Source organism: Sebastes umbrosus, chromosome 8, assembly GCF_015220745.1.
Source record: "Sebastes umbrosus isolate fSebUmb1 chromosome 8, fSebUmb1.pri, whole genome shotgun sequence".
NCBI lineage: Eukaryota > Metazoa > Chordata > Actinopteri > Perciformes > Sebastidae > Sebastes > Sebastes umbrosus.
In genome coordinates this window covers 6307420-6326877 of record NC_051276.1, presented here as the reverse complement: position 1 = coordinate 6326877, position 19458 = coordinate 6307420, and the positions used below count along the sequence as shown (strand labels likewise).

The following is a 19458-nucleotide window of genomic DNA, read 5'->3' as shown; positions in this document are numbered from 1 at the left end:
GCTAACAGTTTGCAGAGATGCATACCCCAAAAGAAAAGCCCACATTTCGGGTCGGAAGGAGAACAAACCTACTTTTAAACATTATGAAAGACATGGACATCAACAAGTTTTTGGATATGCACAAATAATATTGCAACGCAAGAAGGTGGTTGAAGGAATAAGAGAGAGAGGCTGTCTTCCCATGGTCGAACACCACTGGTTACGTTAATTGGAGTATGCACAGCTGCACGTAAACGGGAATGTTAGTGAGATATTCATTTTCATTAGCCATGTAAACAGCTTGAATATTGTCTTTTTTGGAATAAGGGCAAAAACTGAATATTTTGTGCATGTATAACCATCAACCTCTTCTTATTGACTGACATCAGGGGACATTCACAGTAACACAATTGTTGTTAAAGAAAAAGTGGAAAAGATTTGGTTTCTTCTGACAACCTTGCTGCTTCCAAAGCGAACGTCATGCATGCGTTATGTGTGTGTGTGTGTGTGTGTGTGTGTTACTGTACTGTAGGCTCTGACATAGACCCATGTTTTATGGAGTGTGTACACACGATAAAAGCACTGAAGAGTTAAAGTGCTTTTCTACCATGCTCAAAGCCATGTGTCAGCACTAGACCACTAAATCCACACAATTCCCTTGAACAGTTTCCCTTCCTCTGATAGTCTATCATTCCTCTGTTTCAGGTGGTTGGCCACCGCGGCTGACAGGGCCGAGTCCTTGAGGAGATCATGTGTCTGTGGAAAGTACAGGACAAACACTGATGTTTGAGCTTTCAAACCAATGTCCCTGCTGCCGTTGCCTCTATTCCCTCTGTCTCTGTTTCATTCAATGTCTCTATATGACAGAGGTTCGTGGCTCATGGCACATGATTTTGCATTGTTGGACTGTTTTGAAGCATCGTATACAGTATAGAGGATAATATGCCATCACTAATATGTTAATCTTTCTGTGATCATGAGTGTAGTTCGTTCTCCTCTTCCTGACGCTCTGGAATATGTTCCTTATATTTCACCAGTCCTTTTTTATTTTCTGTCTTTATGTTCTGCTTCACCCAGTATCTCACATCATTTGTGATATAAAGCAGGGCTAGAGAGTATTATGGATAAAAACCTCCCCATTATTCCATGCTGCTGAAATCTTACAGAAATATGCCTCCCATTTTGGTAGACATGGTTTACTCTTTCTGTCTTTTTCATGCCCATCTTGGATGACGCCCAGATGAATCACACTAACGACCTGGGCCCTGTGCTGCGGCACTGCTCTGAAATTAATATCTAAGGAATGGAGATATAGGGCAAATAGATGAGAATAGGAACCCGATATTCACTCTTGGGTACTACGTGCTCTGGCGCAGACACACACACACACACACACACACACACACACACACACATGCATGCGCTCGCATATACTGCACACAGAGCCTGACAGGCAGGCTATTATCCCCCAGCCCGGGCTGCCGTAATTGGCTATCGCTTTTTACAAATGTGGCTCCGTCTGACTCGCATATCAGCTCCCCGTCTCATCAACCGTGTAGGGGTCACCATGTCCGTGCTTGTGTGTGTGGTGGCGGTGTATGTGTCTGTGTATGTGCATGTATATATATGTAGGGGTCACTGGTGTGCCCATCCCTCTCATGTCTCCATTTCACATGCTCATTTGTGTCGGTGCTAAACGAGCCAACGGATGCTAAGTGTGTCAGTGGCTGGCTCCTCTGTAGCAGCGCCGGAGTATTTAGCCATTAGTCTGCTAATAGCATCAAGATCATTCCAACACCGGCTAGCTGATGATGAAATATTAGCTTAGCTCAGGCCGTCATTAGTTAGTCTGGGCTTGCCTTGGAGGTCAGGGCCATCTTATTTCTCACACACAGAGATCAAAACCCAGTTATTAACTGAATGTGCAGATTCATTTCTTAATTTATAAGTTTATTAAAAAAAGCAATTTTTTTTTAGACCTGACAGACAATCAGCTGGTTTCAATATCAAAGCTTTGCTCTCCAAAATAAACAGTTTTGTCATCTTTTACCTGCTTGGATCGACCTGTTTTGCCTCTGACAGTTTACAGTGTGGAGATAGAAACATGGTTAGAAGGCCTGACATGCAACAAAGGTCCCCAGCTGGAATCAAACTGAGGCCATTGCAGTCACATGGTATGTGCCTTAAACATTAGAGCCCTGTCCTGATGTGCATTTATACTAATTTTTTTAGCTTTAACAGTATTTACTTTAATGTAGATATACCAGTGTATTTTATGCTTTTGCATTTATCTTTACCAGATTGTTTTTCAGGTACGCAAACATAGACTTTGTAACACGTTACTGCTTGCATCATAGAATAAGTATACTAAATCACACTTCTCTGTGAATATATGACACTTCTGACATTGAAAATGTTCATTATATATAACTGTAAATCAGTTGCATTCAGCTTAAACAAAACTGACACACACTGGAAAAAACACTTGAGAAAAGACCCTAGATTGTCTTTGGTGTGAAAAAGATGCATCTGAGTTTTTATAGATGTAATATACTATTTTATAGATTGTTTTGAATGATAAATAAGCTTGTTCTATTAATAATTACTCATGAAATTAACATTTTCGGAATCCTACTAAATGTAAAAGTATGGATAGTTTTTAAATTCTGTCTTGATTTAAGATACATGCAATCGTTTTAGCTTTTGTGTCCACCGGTAAAAATTTAAAATGAGGTCCCTTATAAAGAGCCAAGCATCATACAATAAGATCACCAGCATAATGTAGTCAAATATTGATACTAATGATTTGTATTAATTACATTACCCCATATATTACATTAAATAACAATTAACAAACTAACTTCAACATTTAAAGCACTCAATATTTAATTGTCTTTATATAATATAACCATGATCTGAAAAACAAACAAAAAAAACACTTCACTGCAGACTAAAACTCAATGATTATAAATAGCCAGCCTGGTCGCAGGGAAAAGTGTGTGAATGACACAATAAATGCGCAAGGCAAAAGCGTGTAATAAGAACGCCGTTCTTGCTTTAGGCGTGTCATTTTCACGCCATGTAGTCTGTACTGACTGTAATGTAAATGCATCCGCGTGAATATGCTATGCTAAGAGGTAGTGACGTAGAATAAAAAGAGAGAGAAAGACTGCTTATGGTGGGTGGGGAGGTGGACGGGTCTAACAAACACAGGACTTTCAACCAGGAGACCGCTGTTAGAGAGCGGTGTATTGTAAGTTACATTAGTGACGTTTGTGATGCGTTTTCCGTACTAATGTTACGTTGTTTCCGTACTTATTTTACTGAGATAGGTTGAGGAAAAATGTCATGGTTGGGCTTAAAATAAGTGGTTTTGTTGCCTAAACCTAAGTGAGTGGTTTTGTTGCCCCCTGCTGGTACTGCAGCTTCATACATGTGTGTAATATTCACGCCTCGAAACGTGACACTGACACACTATATTCTAGTGGACAGGCGGGTATATTACACGCTTAAGCATAATATTGGGTTGAAATGGCAGTCACTGTCAAGCTGATGTGTAGTGGACAGCAGAAGCAATGTATAATGCAATCACGAAGGTGATGCTGGTATAATGTGTTTAGCCCTTTTGTGTGGCACACATATAGATATGTAAAGATTAGTGCATCTAATCCCTCTGAAAACTTCATAGGTTTAGACTTAATTGCACAATGTGAGATGTTGTGTGACTTACGAAGGGAGCGACTGTCTTAAAGAAGGACAATGAAAATAACTTCTGACTTATGAATGGACCACCTCTCCTTTGTGTCAGTGCACCACAGGTTTGTATTTTTACTTTAAGAAGAGTCCCTGAAGTCACGGCATAATTACTTTCCCACTGGGCGGGGCTCTGGAGCTGAAATTACATCACGCATAATGGGGTTGATTTAAACTTATATTCGAGAAGGCAACCGCTTGCCTATCATACTCTTGCACCTTGTTAATCCTTAACCAATGAATTAACCCTCATTACCAGTGTTGGAATATAGATGAGCGCTCTCTCTCTCTCTCACGCTCTTGCTCTGAATCTTCTCCCCTTCAATCCCGTTCTTACCCTCCATCTAGCTCTCTGTGATGGGGGACGTCTGGGGTCAGTGATTCTGTCCTGTGTCGCCCCTGATAGTTCCTCCTGCATTCAGATTATTCTGACCTTAGATCAGCCGTATCAGCTGACCACTAAAGCACTTTAAATCCCAACCTATCCAGCAGCCAGCTGCTCCCCTCCGAGTAAAGATTGCCTCATGTCTCTCGGCGTGTTTGTCTTTCTGTCTCGTATGAACAGAGGGAACGGTGCGACTAAAAAGGAAACCATGAGCAAATGCTCTTCGGCAATGCTTCAATTTCAAATGACAAAGTAGAGACAGAGGGCTGAGCACTGGTGTGAGATGAGCTTTATCCTCAGGTGTCATTTACACCTGGCCTCCTCTAGTCTGTAAATAACATGCCTCAGCTCCACTTTGCACACAGGAGTCAAGTGCTCTCAGCCAAGATTTGGGTAGAGGTGTGTGTGTGTGTGAGGCGTTTTTATAAAGCACATGAATCAATCCAGCTCCTGCCGTGAATGCGCATGTTTGATTTTCTTAGTCTGAAAATCCAATATGTTTTCGAACAGAATCTATCAGATCAGTTTTATAGCCCCCGGTGTAACGGAGGTGTTTTCTAATGATTGTATCTGATTGACAGCTGGCACTCAGTTACCCTTTGCTGCAGCCAATCTTTCAGACCACTGACAAGAAGCTAAACACTAGAAAAAGCATGCAGAGATCATTTGTCTCACACATTTAACAGAAGATATGAAAGAATGAATTTATGAATTACATTTTCCACTATTGCAACGTTTCCTATAGTCTTTTTTTTCGTCCGGTGCATCCTGTGCTCCTGCATCCAGATGAACGTCCGGTCTTATTGTGTGTGACCTACGTCTCTCTGGCTGTTTGCTGTCTCGGAAAACATTTTGACATTCCAGTCTCCTCTCTCAGACACCGCGATGCCTCGGACCCGGGGTGGATGGGGGGCCCAATGATAAGGCTTCACTCACAATTAGCAGGCAGGAGCAGGGAGGCGAGAGGGGGAAATTGAACTGTCAGAGAGAGAAGAGAAGAGAGGAGGAGTGGAGGAGAGAGGAGGGTGGGGTGGGGGGGTGTGACCCCATCCTGCAAAATGGAGCCCGTCATAATTTGTTCATTTGGTGCCCATCAGGCTCTACCTTCCCTCTCTAACACCGCTCTGCTGACCTCCCTCCCTCTCTTTCACCCTCTCCCATTCCTCCATCTCTCATCCTCCATTTCACCTTCCTGCTTACCTTCACTCATCTCAGCATCCCCTCCTTATTTCATACTATGTTCACTGACAGTACAATTGTGCTCTCCCCCTTTTGCCGCACTCTCACTGTAGCTATTAGCAACATTATTCTTCTTAAATGCATCAATTGGCGATTTAAGAAAAAAATGACCCAGAGGCTTCAAGAGCTGGGAGTCAGGAGAAAAGGAGCTAACAAGACCGAGGCCCATGCCCGCCCTGCCTCTCTGGAGGATGTGACGGATGGTAATGTTAATATTAAATAAGCACAGAGGCTTTTAGCAGCTCTGTATTTAAATGTCAAATGCTGATGGGCCCTAATGAGATAATACTGCTGAGAGCAATTAGCCTGCTAGACACAGAGACAACTATTTCACACCAACATATGTAGACTCACACACATATATAACCTATATACATACTGTATATTGCTGAGTGGAGAAAGCTGTCTCTTAAAGGGGAAGTAAAGATTATTTTAATATATAACTTGATGATTTATTCAAGGGCTTTTTAAACAAAGCCAACCTGTTAGAGTATGTTACTGCATGAACATTGGGTTAGTTTAGTCCTGCACACCTGTAGCTGACTGACTAATCTGAAAATGTGATAATGATGTTAAACAGCTCAAAACACTATAAGTATCTTATCAGGTGACACCACTCTTCTTATGCCTACTAATTCCTGTTACATGCTGCTGTCACAGGCTCCACCACCACAGAAACTAGAACAAACCTCTTGTGGTTTCTTATTACTTCTACATACATAAAACAGTTCATGTCTGTGACTACCTTTTTGAAAATGGAAAATAAGAACTTTTGTCTTACCAGCCCGTTCTTATTCCCAGGGTGTCATATACCAATGCTTTGTCACGCCACTCCGCATTTGATACCGACGCAGAAGGCACCCTTTTGCACCTGTATGAGACACACCAGGCTTTCAACTGTGTACAATGTAAAACCATCCGCGTCAATATTAAACACTCAGAGAAACTGGTCGGAGTGTGGGGACGTAGTTTAAAAAGCAAAAAAAAAACACATCGGGCAGATGGGAGATGCGGTGGAGTCCAACAACACGCTCTCATCCCAACTTGTCACATACTGCCGCTTGGTCACATCCTCGGCCCCTCACGCCCCTCGACGTCACGCCCGTCGACGTCACTTTATTTTTTGTATCAAAACCACTATAGTTAGGGTTAGGAAAAAACTACATGGTTGAGCTCAATACTAATTTTTGTAAAGTGAAAATGACTCTGAACGTTGTGAACACGGCACACGAACGAACAACTGATTGTAACGCGACAAATGGGACATGGACAGCGGCCTCATGGATGAAAGCCTTACGTTTGTTAGACCCATTCACCTAATCTCCCGCCCGCCGTCACCACACTCTGGGTGCATTTTTTTGAAGCGTGTACTGTTGCCGTGGATGGGTTTACATTGTAGTTAATGGAACGCCCGGTACGTTTCATACTGGCGCTAAAAGGTGCGGTGTGCAACGGTTTACGGAACGCCACCGACTGTGATAAGGCCTCTGTATTTGACACCCTGGGAATGAGAACGGGCTGGTCCAACAAACACAGAGCTCTCATCCAGGAGACCGCTGTTTATGTCTTGTGTCAAACGAACAACATGTTGTTTGTCTTTGTGTTCACAATGTAAAGTTTTACTCTATACAAACGTAATCATTTTAATGACATTTTTTCCTATACCTCAGTGAGTGGTTTTGATGCCTAAAGCTAAGCATCGTATTTTGACGTGGTGGGCTACCCAGTGCGCCAAGGGGTTCTGAGAAAGCGTCAGTATGTGACGAGTTGGGATGAGAACGGTTTCTTTCTGGCATTGGAAGAAATGCCCGAAATTATACCAAATTAGGCCCAAAGACATGACAGTTGCAGTGTAACATATTTATGATGGTTGTTTGAAAATGTAATCTTAGTAGTTTGAAGCCAAGATGGATGGTTAAAGATTGTAACGTTCAGTTTTTATAGTTATTTATTAAGAGTTATCGTTGTAATTTACCAGAATTCTAATATTTTCCAGGTTACGTAACTGTGTTTGTTTTGATTAACTGATTTGAGTTATTATTTAAGTTTCTTTGTTGGAGGTACAGCATCTTTAGGGGATGACCCTGTCATTGAATAAGTTGATTTAAAGTGCATTGTTTCTTAGTACTTCATCTGGCCTTGAGAAAATGTGTCACAGCTGACTCTACTGGTCTTCTCTGTGTCTCTATCTCTGAAATATTTTATATTTATAAGTTGCACAGGAAAAATACATTCTGCTCAGTTTTTTGTTAAAATCTCTCAGGTTTTTGTTAAAAGATGGTCTGAATGTTTTTTTTTTTTTTTTTTTTAAAGTTGGTCTGAATGTTTTTTAATGATGAAATATGAAAACGGAACTTATTTTACTTCCTTGAATTCCTTGAAATTAAATAGTATTTTTGTTGTTGTTGTGTTATAAAAGTTTTCCATCCATCAGGTATCTCTTAATGGAAATCAGGTTTTGACTAAATAGGTTTTGTTCTAAAGTAGCTCCTTTATTTTATTTGTGTAGTTTCACCAGTTGTTAGTTTTGGCTACAGGTTGAACTGAGCAGTCAGTGCTGATAAGACCGTATAGATTTTCATCTGTTTAAATCTCTCTCTGTCTCTCACACTTTACACAGTACACTGTGTGTGTGAATTGTTATATGTCAGCAAAAGTGTGTGTGTGTGTGTGTGTGTGTGTGCGCGCGTGTGTGTGTGTGTGTGTGTGTGTGTGTGTGTGTGTGTGTGTGTGTGTGTGTGTGTGTGTGTGTGACAGAGAGGATACAGGTGTTGTTAGCAAGCTCTGAAGGTGACTGCTGGTCTCATCCATCAAACAGGCTTTCCTCAGGCTGATCCCTAATGGATCCCCTCAATCAGAGCCGCTCACTGTCAGTCGCAGTGCAACAAAATGAGAAATCAGGCAACTGGTCGCGCAGCCAAGGTTGGGAGTCATATAAAGGGGACAAAGTGATAAAGACCAGCTCGTGTCCAGCCTGTTGATTAGTATTGAGTGATCCCAGCCTTTCAGCCGGTCATGACAAAAGCAGGACATCAATCTGGACAAAGCTACTTCTACAACAACTATAATTCAGCTGTATATATTCACTATATCCAACCCTGCACACTTGACTTCGGCGTGCTATGCATAGTGGCCACTACATATCAGTATGTGCCTTTTAATTGCACTTACTGTCTCAAATTAACTAGTTTTAATAAATCAATGTAATTTGATAACAGGCTATGGTGCCAGAGGTTTTGATTTCATTCTGTGCAATTTACAGCAGTAATGCAAATGGAAATGGTATATGGGCTAAGCTCTCTCTGCGCTTTAAAAAATAGTGCGGGGCTAATGTAGTTATCAAGTGTTAACGCACTTCACTTTACCATAGGCCATTAAAATCTATGAAGGGAGGACAGATTCAAACAGAGCATTCACTTTATTCTTCTGTGTCCAGGCCTCCTTACTATATGTTAAATGCTGCTTCTGTCTTCTCTTCACGGTGATTTGATTTGAGCAGCTAATATACTGAAAGCCTCTTCTTGCTGTTTGTCTCCAGCTACTCATTCTCTCAGCTTTAAAAGCCCAAAGCCTTTATTATTGAAAAGGCCTGTATTTGGTTTTAGGGTCTTACAATATTGGGCACCACATTTTCCTCAGTGAGCACAGAATGTAAAGGGTTTGAGTGCCGTCGGCCGGTGCTTAAAATAGATTCATTATACAGTATGTCTGTGTTTAGCCTCTAAATAGACATGAAAGATGATTCATAGAGATATGGAGGTACAGTGAAGTAATCACACTAAAAGCTCTCTGTCTCGCTGCAGGTTGTGCATCACTGTCGAACCCGTCTCTTCCAGTCTCAGTCGTCTTATTGTCTGTACAAACCGTAGTGCCGTTGCAGACCCTGAGGACCGTCTGCAAACTGTTTCAGTAGCTCAAGGCTCGATTACCAACCAGGTGAAGTCGAGACTAGCCACAGGTTCGCTGTGTGTCGTTTGGTTTGTTGTAGTTTAGTATCGCACATTTGTATGCACGTCTACAGCACAGTATCAACTGAAATGCTAAAGGCCGCATGATGAGTCTTGCATCATTACCTCATCCTGAGACTCTAAGCCAAAATTTTAAACCAGCGATTTTGTCGGACGATCTTGTCTTTACCTGGAACATATTCTTAAGGCGAGACACTACAGGTAAAAACATTGTTTTTCATGCACTGGTCAATGTTGAGATTTTGGGCCATTTTGCTTCCATAGCACATCTTCTTTCAGACTAGTGGAAAGAAAACATCTGAAATACACATTTAAGTGTTTATTTTACTACTTTGTCTATTTGGGTCTGTAGATTTCTCCTAAATTCACCAAAAGTTATCATCAGATATTGCCCCTTTTGCATATTTAAACATAACATTTGATAAAACTTGTATACAAAAAAATATTGTCTTAATGTAAGTAATCAACTTGGGAAGTTTCATGGTGATATCTATTAGTAAAAATTGTTTACCCCATTCACCTGTAGTGTCTGTAATTTTACAATCCATATCTGTAAAGGTTGTTTTCTCAAAATGAGGTTTTTCTCAGACTCTGAGCCAGAAATCTCCACCTCAGTAGCACTTACATACACCAAAATATCCAGTTTCTTTCCTATCTGAAGGTTTTTACAGAGGGGTTTGTTCATATATCATTCATAGCCTGATTTATACAACATGTTATTCCTAAAAACATGGCGTAAGTAGAGTTGTTTATGGCTGTTGACAGTATTTTCTGATTTATGGAGTGATAAAAAGAGATATCCAAAATCACCTCTGTAAAAACATTTGACTCTAATATGTCAAGAAAATGAATCAAGAGATTTGAACCTGGCTTTATCCAATATTGTGCATTTGCATATTTAAACATACATTTTCAGAAAACTTGTAGTAAAAAAAAAAATGAATGTAAGTAATCAACTGTAGAGAGGAAGGGTTTCATGGTGGTATCTATTAGCAATTTTTTTTTTACCCTATTCACCTGGGGTGTCTCCACTTAACTTCTTTTTTACAAAAGAAAAAACATATTTAGAAAACTTAATGGACATACAGGTAGGTAATACTGTTTGTTTACTGGGTCTCTAGATAAAAAATAATGTTGTCATGTTTAGTCTGCAATATACATTAATTATTGTATTTGGACAGAGAGAGCAGGAGGAGCAGAAGACCGTCTGTTCCTCCTGTCCAGAGGGGCTCAAAAATATTTTTTCCCCCATAGAGTCACGTATACTGGGTTAACCCGGCCCTGCAGTAGCTTTGTCACTGCCTTCAAAAACGGCCCGTATGACTCCTACAAAAATGTTCACAGGAGTGTTTTCATATCTGCCATAAGATTTAGGCAACTAAAACTACTTGGTTAAGTTTGTGCTCATGGTTAAATGAAAATAATATTGACTTTTGTTACTGTCAGACACTTTGTAAGCCCAATGTTAGAAACACTAAGCTCATGAGTCCCTCAATGCACCCAAATTATTGACCATAAATCAGAAAGAAGATCTGTAGTTTTTCTTTACTGTTTCGATTTTTTTCAAATTTGAAAATGTTATTTACTGAGTTAACTGTTCAATACTTATTTTAAATCTTAATTTTATAACACAAAGGTCTAAATGCTGTTTTAAAGCCATCTCCACACTGCCAGGAATACAATTTTAGGGCGGAAATGGTAATTGATTAATTATTTTGTTGGCTTAAAACTTTCAAATTTAAACAAATTTCAAATGCTGAAATGGGCTTATAAAATACCTACTGTATGTCATGTGCATATTTTTAATTGTAGAATGTAAACTCACTCAAGTTTACTCAACCCACCAATTTCATTTGTCTTCTGAGAGTATTCACACAAAAGCGTTGGTTGTCAGGAAAACAAACACACAGTAGGTCATTTTAAGTGTTTTAGCAATTTACCAATGATGTCATTTTCAGAATCAGAAGAATCAATTTTTATTTGCCAAGTACATACAGTACATACAAGTAATCTGACTCCGGTTTTATGCATCTCTCTGTAAGCGTACTTACACAGAAATATAAATAACAGCTAGAGACAAGGACAACAAAGCTGGACAAATAAAGGTAAAGAATATGTACACAAGTAGTGAGAAAGTAAGTATATACAGTTTATAAATTACTATATAAATATATATAAAAAGCACCAATGACCAAGAATAAAATAAAAATAAAATAAGATGTCTATATACAAATGAAGTGTTCTGTACGTTGTAAACAATACAAATAGTGCAAAGAAATAAATACTGAATGGATATACATGGACTGGATGTACTGTATGTACATGTATATATGTCTATATACTGTATGTACAGCGTGTAGGATTAATATTGAGAGTGACAGATGATATGTACATATTTAGAAAAAAAAATGTAATTCCTAGTGAGGCCATAGGAGAGAGAGATAATGGCAACATATAAAAAATGTTCTGGTCTTGTTGTGAATGAAGTAAACTGATAGCGTTAGTAAGTCATATCCATTCCATTCCTTCTTTGTCTCGCCTATTGACGTGTGTGGGTGGTGATATTAATATCGCTGGCCGTATTGATTTGGAGGCCTGCACACAGTCATACATACAGCTGTCCGGTGGTGGGCTCAACACTCACCATAAGTCAGTGTCTGGCTGGGAACACCAGGGGTGGTGTGAGCGCCCATCAGAAATTAATCAGCAGCCTTCATATCTACTACTTCAGGAGTTTTGAACAGTTCTCACATTATTCATACAGTGTCATTATTGTTTGGCTGCAGTGTGACTGCAAGAGAAACTCAACAAATGAGAGCATCAGAAACTCAACAAATGAGAGTGGTACAATCTATGCAGCATTCATTCTGGAGCTCAGATCACGCTCTAACTTCTGATATACAAAAATATTGCAGATCTCTCCACCAGCAATGACATAGACTAGATTTATTAAGAGGACATCTGTGCTGCTCGCTCTGTCTGTCTCTTTGTTTTACCCTCCACGTCCCCTTCTCTCTCCGAAGCTAATGAAGGCTCCTCGGTTACAGTCCATGATTATCATACAGATAGGATCATATCCCATTGATTTTATGCAGATGATCACCTTTCTGTGTACGCAGGGCTGATGGTGGTAGTAATTTACAGAAGAAAATCAATTACCCTTCTCGTCTGCAGGAGTAATTGTTTATTATTTTCCTATTAGACAAACTGTGTTGATCAATGTTATGGAAAGATTGCCCATGAATACTATCAACATAAATAGATTTGCCTTCGACATTAGTACTAGTTTTCCTTTAATGACCTGTACAATGTCAAACCAATGGCACAGGCTGAGATTTAAGCACTAACTATACGTGGTGGATTTGTGTGTGTGCGTGTGTGCGTGCATGTGTGTGTGTGTTTGGTATGGGCTATAAAATGGATGTTTCATTGTGGAGAAAAGTCTCAACATTTTAACTTTTTGCAAACCCAGTATAGGTCTTGAATTTACCGCAGATATGTCCTCTGTTTTGGCATGATGAGACGATCACATTCAAGATACTAAGCACAGAATCACTGTTGTTGTTTCACAAATGTGCTGCTGATGTGAATAGTCAGTGGTTCCCCTGGCCCCGTCCTCAGCCTCTCCGCCTGTATCAGTGTGGATTGATCTAGACACAAACTAATCACTATTACTCACTGAAGTAATTGGCCCGGCCCAGATCACAGAGTAGCAACCGATCGACTGGTCCGAGGATCGATACTCTGATCAGAAAGTGGGGATGCAGAGGAAGGAGGAGGGGTGTTTTGTAATGTGGCAGATCAATCTGGCCGAGCAGCACCGTTTTCTGGGTGTGTTCTCGTCCACCTATCACATTCACAGTGCTGCCCATTTTAACTTTGCTACCGAGCTAATTTCTTTGGCTGCCACATATTTGGATTCAGAAGGGATTTATGTTCGTTACAAATTCTCACGCACTTCTTCTTGTCCTTTTTGAGTCTCACAAGTAGGGATGGGACGATAGAGGATTTTATTTCGATCGAGATAAAAAACACTCTCAATGAGTTGATCGTGGTGAATTTCCATTATCAGGATAATCCAGCCCGTTCTCAATCCCAGGGCGTGAAATGCTGACGTTTTGTCACCGCCGTCGGCGTTAGATACCGACGCACAAGGCACCCAGGAATGAGATGCACCGGGCTCTCCATTAACTACAATGTAAACCCATCTGTGCCAACAGTAAACAGGTATAGTGCTGTGGTGACGTAGTTTAAAGAGCGAAAGAGACACACAGGGCGGGAGAGAGGGGAGCTGGATAGGTCCAACAAACACAGGGCTTTCATCCAGGAAACCGCTGTCTTGTGCCGCTGTCTTGTGCGTGAATATCGTCAGTTATCGTCCAGTTTGCTCTCATGGTAGAGAATTATCATGTAAGTGAACAGACTCACACAATATTGCTATTTTATTTATTTATCCTTTATTTTTGCAGGGGGGCCTTATGATTTGTTTGTTATCAAAAAAATGATGCTCACTAAAAAAAGATGTGTCCTATCTGTGATGCAATAAAAAATATTTGTTTCTTAACAAAATATAATGTAAAGTGATTCCAGTATGTTTTAGTGCCATTTTATGAGTTTTAAGCATATTTTGATGATTATCGGGATAATATCGTGAATCACAATTATTTTGGCCAGGATAATTGTTACATGAAATTTTCATATCGTCCCATGTCCACTCACAAGAGGCAAACGCCTGTGCACACTGACACCTTCAGCAAGTTACAAGATAGACGACACAAACTTCATAGCTTTGGGCAAAAAAAGAGAAATAAATCTGCCCTAGAGCAGAATTTTTGACAAGTCAATATCTAGAAACCAGGAGATCCACTGATATTTAAAAGAGTATAGAGTAACCAGGAGCAGGTAAAGGTGACAGCAAACTAGTATTAGCTGTGTATTATCTGTTGTTTTCTGTCACCTCTACCTGCTCCTGATGGTGGTTTTAAAGTAAAACCGAAATTTGAAACTGCAACGAGTCTTTTTGGAGTAACTCCACTCTTTAAGTCAATCTATAGACAACCCTTGATAGTTACTAAAGGGAGGGCCATAGAGTTGTTCTTTAAGATATATATCCGTCCTTCCGTCCGTTACACTTTCGTTTCCGGAGCAGAACTCTATTTAACTCTACCAGAAACTATTTAACTTAGGAACTTCAAATTTGGTTTGATGGTTGACAGTGTGGTCTAGTTGTGCCTTTTGGAGGTTAGAAGTCCAGGGTGCCCAAGATTTTTTTAAATTTTGGCCAAAAACTGTGATTCTGAGCATTTTGACCTTATTTTCTTAAGACAGTACTCAAACCAATTAATCAATTTTCAAAATATTAATAGTTGACAACTTATCAATTAATCATTAGTTCCAAAAGGGCAAAACCTTTGGCCCTACTTTAGTAGGGGTCAAGCAGTGAGCGGGAGTGTGTGAGCCATGCCTTGTTTACCAGGGCTGCTCCGTCTTAGTCGATTAATCAACTAATCGGTCGTTTTGGTCCTAGACGATTTCTTTAGTCCATCAGACATTTTTTATGCTGTTTTCATGCTGAATGACTTATTTCTAAGAAACTTATGAGATTATTATCTCTGGTAAACACAGGATTTAAAGTTTTGTGTGATTCCTTGATCTTCTGAGGCTCTTTCTTGTTTGAGGGTCTAACTAAGCATACAGGGTGATGTTGTACAGATTGTAAAGCAGTAAATATTTGACGCGGATCAAATTTTAATTTAACAATTTGATTAATGATTCATGTAATTTAACGTAATAAAACCCAAACATTTGCGGCTTCCAGTTTCTCAAATGTGTGTGACTTTCTTCCTTTTACTGAAACCATTGTATATTTAGCGTTAGAACTGTTGGTTGGACAAAACAAAACTATTTGAAGATGGGCTCTACAGTTCACTATTATTTGGCATTTTATCCTAAAAAAAAATAATCAAGGAAATAATTGAGGGATTAATCAGCAATGAAAATAATCATTACTTCCAGCCTTATTTCAGTGTAAGATGTCCAGCTATGAAAACCCAGTAAAATCTAGTGCGTCATGCCATTTTGACCAAGTTGCACATTTTCCTTCAAGTGCTTTACAATCTATACAACATAGAACAACCTGTCAACGGAGCAGGTCCAGGATTTGTCTCTAGTTGACATTACAGTTTCTTTACTTCGTGAACAGAAAGAGTTCTTTAAATTCACAGATTAAACCTAGAATTGTTCATTCCAGCTGACGTGGATTGTAACTGAATTGTCAAAAGAAACCAAAGCAGCCAGAAAGAACTTAAAAAAAAAACAACCATGTGAACATAAACACAGACATTTCTGGGCTGTGTGATCCAAGCCGACTCCTTTACTGCTAAGAGGTGACAGTGCTGTCGACTGAGCCGAGTGCCCGAACCCTCAGATTACACAAAACGCCGGGATCACTTTCCCAACATTCGGTCTCAGCCGCTGCATTTTCCTGCTCAGCCTATTTCATGGAAAGAGCAGGTGGTCCTAATATTTCATGCGTTCAATGTGTTTGCAACCCTTAGCCCCCCACTCCTGCCCCTGTCTATTCGTCATCCCACTAGAGCCCATTTCTCTTTCATCCACGCTGGTCGTCGTCGTCCTGCTTTCAGGAGGTTCCTGCTCGGCCAGACAGAACGCTGAGCACAGTTTCGTAGCGCTGGCCCTCCTCTCAACATTCTCATCTCAGCATCTCCCCCGACGCTGCTCCTGTCTCGCTTTCTCCTCTCCTCCATCTCCCTCTGCTGCCCTTCTCCCCCCTTTGCTTTCCTCTTTCTTCCCCTTCTCTTTTCCCTTTCCCTTCCCTCTCTCTCTCTCTCTCTCTCTCTGTGGTTGTTGATTGGGTGTCTGAGTGCTTGTGGCAGCTGTGTGTTGTGTGTAATAGAGCAGAGAGGCTAGTCTGAATACAGCGATGGGAGAATTTGTTTATGTGAGAGATGCATAGATGGAGACAGGTCTCCAGACGCTGCGGTCTCTCTCTCGCTGTCATCCTGCATTCAGGCCCTGACAGGAGATCTGAGATGGCCAAATATGCCAGACGCTCGCCCCAAATCCCCAAGCTGCACCCCACAATCCGACCGATGTGTGTTTGTGTTTATTCAGATTTGACAGAATGATTTTGTGTGTGAATGCATGTGTTGGTACGTGCGTGTGAAGTGCGTGCGTGTGTCTCCAGGATAGCATGCTTGATCAGACTCCCCTGCCACAGGCCTGGTCCAGGGTCCATTACCACTGAGCGATAGAGGGGAGAAACTCCACCAGCTACCCTCTTTTTATCCCATCCCAGTGATCTCTTTCTCTCTCTCTGATATGTTAAGTCTGTTCAGTGGGGCAAGGATTCAGCGTCCATCGCTTCCCCGAGATGCGTGTCCACTTCAAACAGCTCATTTAGCATTTTCATTCCCCTCCGCTTGGTGCACTTGTAGCTGCATTTGTGTCTGAATGTTTGCGGCAGTTTGTCCAAGTTAGCCCTGTCACTTCAACCTCGCATCTTCAGGGACTCTTTGCTTTGTCTTTGTGTCACCGTGATGTACGACGACGTGTTATTTAAATCAAGTGTTTCAATTGAATAACCCTCTGCTTTTTGTGTTCGTGCAGAGCTTCCTTGACTCTTCCAAACAGTATAGCACACTGTCTCGCTGGGTGCAGTACGGAGCTTGGCACTCTTTTCCCCTAAATGAAAACAAACTAATGTATTGGAATAATATGCTTAGAGGAGAAGACACTAAAGCACAATTAATGAAGACTGAATCTGGAGTGGCTGGTTTGGCTCTACAGCTGTTGTTCCCATTAGAAGCCATGCTTCCACCATCAATGCAGCTTGGCTTAAAACGCGAAGGCTGCATTCTGAGAGCAACCGCAGTCGGCATGTTGTGGCCTTTTAACTGCCTTCGGCAATCACATTTGATGCTCCTTAATTATCCGACACTTTCCCCTCCTTCTGCCTTTGCTGCCTTCTTTCCGCTTCAGCCGCAGAGACGGTGCGTTTGCTTACCGCTCTGCCTCTGCCTAAGTGTTCGCCTGCATGTAAATTAATCTTGATTCACTTTCCCCCTGCCCTGCTGAGTGCTACAAATTACCCTATAGCAACGGAACAGCACAAGTGAAAAAAGCCAAATTGCTGCACTTGATAGGCTGTTGCTCCTGCGTGCTTTATGCCATTACATTAGGGGCTACATAATGAATGCTCTCTTTTGAAAAGTAGTGTGTTGTGGGTTTTTAATTCATCCTGAATGGGGAATGTTTGTGCATCTTTCTCTCACTGTTGTCTGTGTTTCTCTAGAAGAAGCTCTAATGAAGGAGGCCTTGCTGGGTAACCACCAGGCGTACATTCACTCACACTACACCCCCCCCAAACGTCAGCATCCATCATTCCATTTACAGGAGCTTGACAAAATTAGCTGCCTTTTGTGCCATAGTCACTCTAATTGGCTGAGGAAGAAAAAAAACAGGCTTTTGACACAAACACAGGCAACACATTCACTTACCGCAGCACTTGTCTCTCTGTGGATGTTAATGCGAAAGAGGTTTAGGTTTTAATTCACCAGAACAGAATTGGCTCTAGCTTGAGTGCTCCGTTTTCTACCCCGACTGCTCTTCGCAAATTTCCCTGCCGTCTTTTATTGCTTTTAAACCACAGTTTTATGTTCTTTCTCCGCTGATGGATGTTCACTCAGTGGTTACTTGCTTATCTGGTGAGAATATGTCCCTTAAGAAGTCAGTCTTTGTTCTGCCGTTACGGCCAAAAGTATTTTTTATTTGCTGCGTTTGATATCACCGTATTAGTCAAATATTGTCCTGCATATGAAATAACCTTGACTATTGACAAAGCAAGGACGCTCACTGTGGGTATGTTCTTGTGTGTGTGTGTGTGTGTGTGTAAATCAATGACAGTGAATGGGAGGAACCTCTCTACAAACCCTCATCTTTCATCTTGAATAACCGATATCATAAACAGACGCTACTCATCAATCTCACCTGTGTTCCCAATACAAAGATGGGAGGCAGGCCTATTTCCCTCTCTTTCTGCAGACCTGATGACATTTACTAAATTGCCCTATGCGTTGCATGTGTGTGTGTGTGTGTGTGTGTGTATATCCACACACACAGAGAGCAATGTGTGTGTGAGCGTGTGTTTCTGTGTAATGTTTGTGCTCGGCAACATTTGTGCCAACTTGATGCTGTCTGTTTGTATTTCAGTAATATTGTAGATCAATTTGTTTTGAGTGGACAGTTTCAGTGATATTTACCTTTTTTTTTTGTTTTGTTTCGCAGTTATGTGTGTAGGCAACCCTGCAGCTCCGCGACCATCCACAGAGAGGCAGTGCAGCAGTTTGCAGCCGCTGTGGACCAGGGAGAGAAAATGAAATAAAAGTGGGGATAAATCAGGAAAACCAGCACACATGAAGAAGAGGTAAAGATTGAATTATGTTTAATGATGTCATTTGGAGAGGAGTGTGCTATATTATAACAAATGATAAAAGTGTGTTTTAATGAGTAGTCATAAAGACTCGGTAGACAATCTTATTCAATAGGCCTCAGAATTGTCTTGCAACGGTCCTCGGAGTTGGGAAAGAACAAAGTGACTTTGGGGCAATTATTGCACGCCTGTTTATTATCACTCACCAATTCCACGCCAAATTGAGTGTGCTGGAAATGTGTGTGTGTGAGCACAAATCTGTGTGTGTGGCCCAAGGTCATGGTAAACATTGTACATCACTACCTTCAGGCAACAGTGATAATCCCTGGATAAATAATAGATGGAGTATATAAATCTATTAGCCCCAACAAGCCTGATAAAGACATGTATCCCTCTGAAAGGGGGATTACCAAACTAAGACCCTTGTGTGTGTGTGTGTGTGTGTGTGTGTGTGTGCGTGTGCATGAGTGCCTGTGTCTGTGCTTTATCTCAGCTGTCACCTTTATAGTGACAGCACAGACACTATGAATCCAAGAAATCAAAGCATGTTTATTAACACATTGCCATCAACCCCAAACATGCCTTCCAACCTCACGTCTTTAATATCACTTATCTCGCATGAAACATTACACGTTCATTTTTCATGAGAAAAAAAAGAAAAGAAAACGTGATTGTGATTAAAA

General features: G+C 40.9%; 1 protein-coding gene across 1 annotated transcript in view; it reads left to right on the top strand.

Annotated features, from left to right (window-relative positions):
* Nucleotides 1-19458, top strand: part of LOC119492627 (homeobox protein orthopedia-like) — a 68658-nt gene that overhangs the window by 10088 nt on the left and 39112 nt on the right. The window contains exon 2 of the mRNA XM_037777201.1: nucleotides 18631-18769. The gene's annotated coding sequence lies outside the window, so the exon portion shown is untranslated. The remainder of the gene's footprint in view (nucleotides 1-18630; nucleotides 18770-19458) is intronic.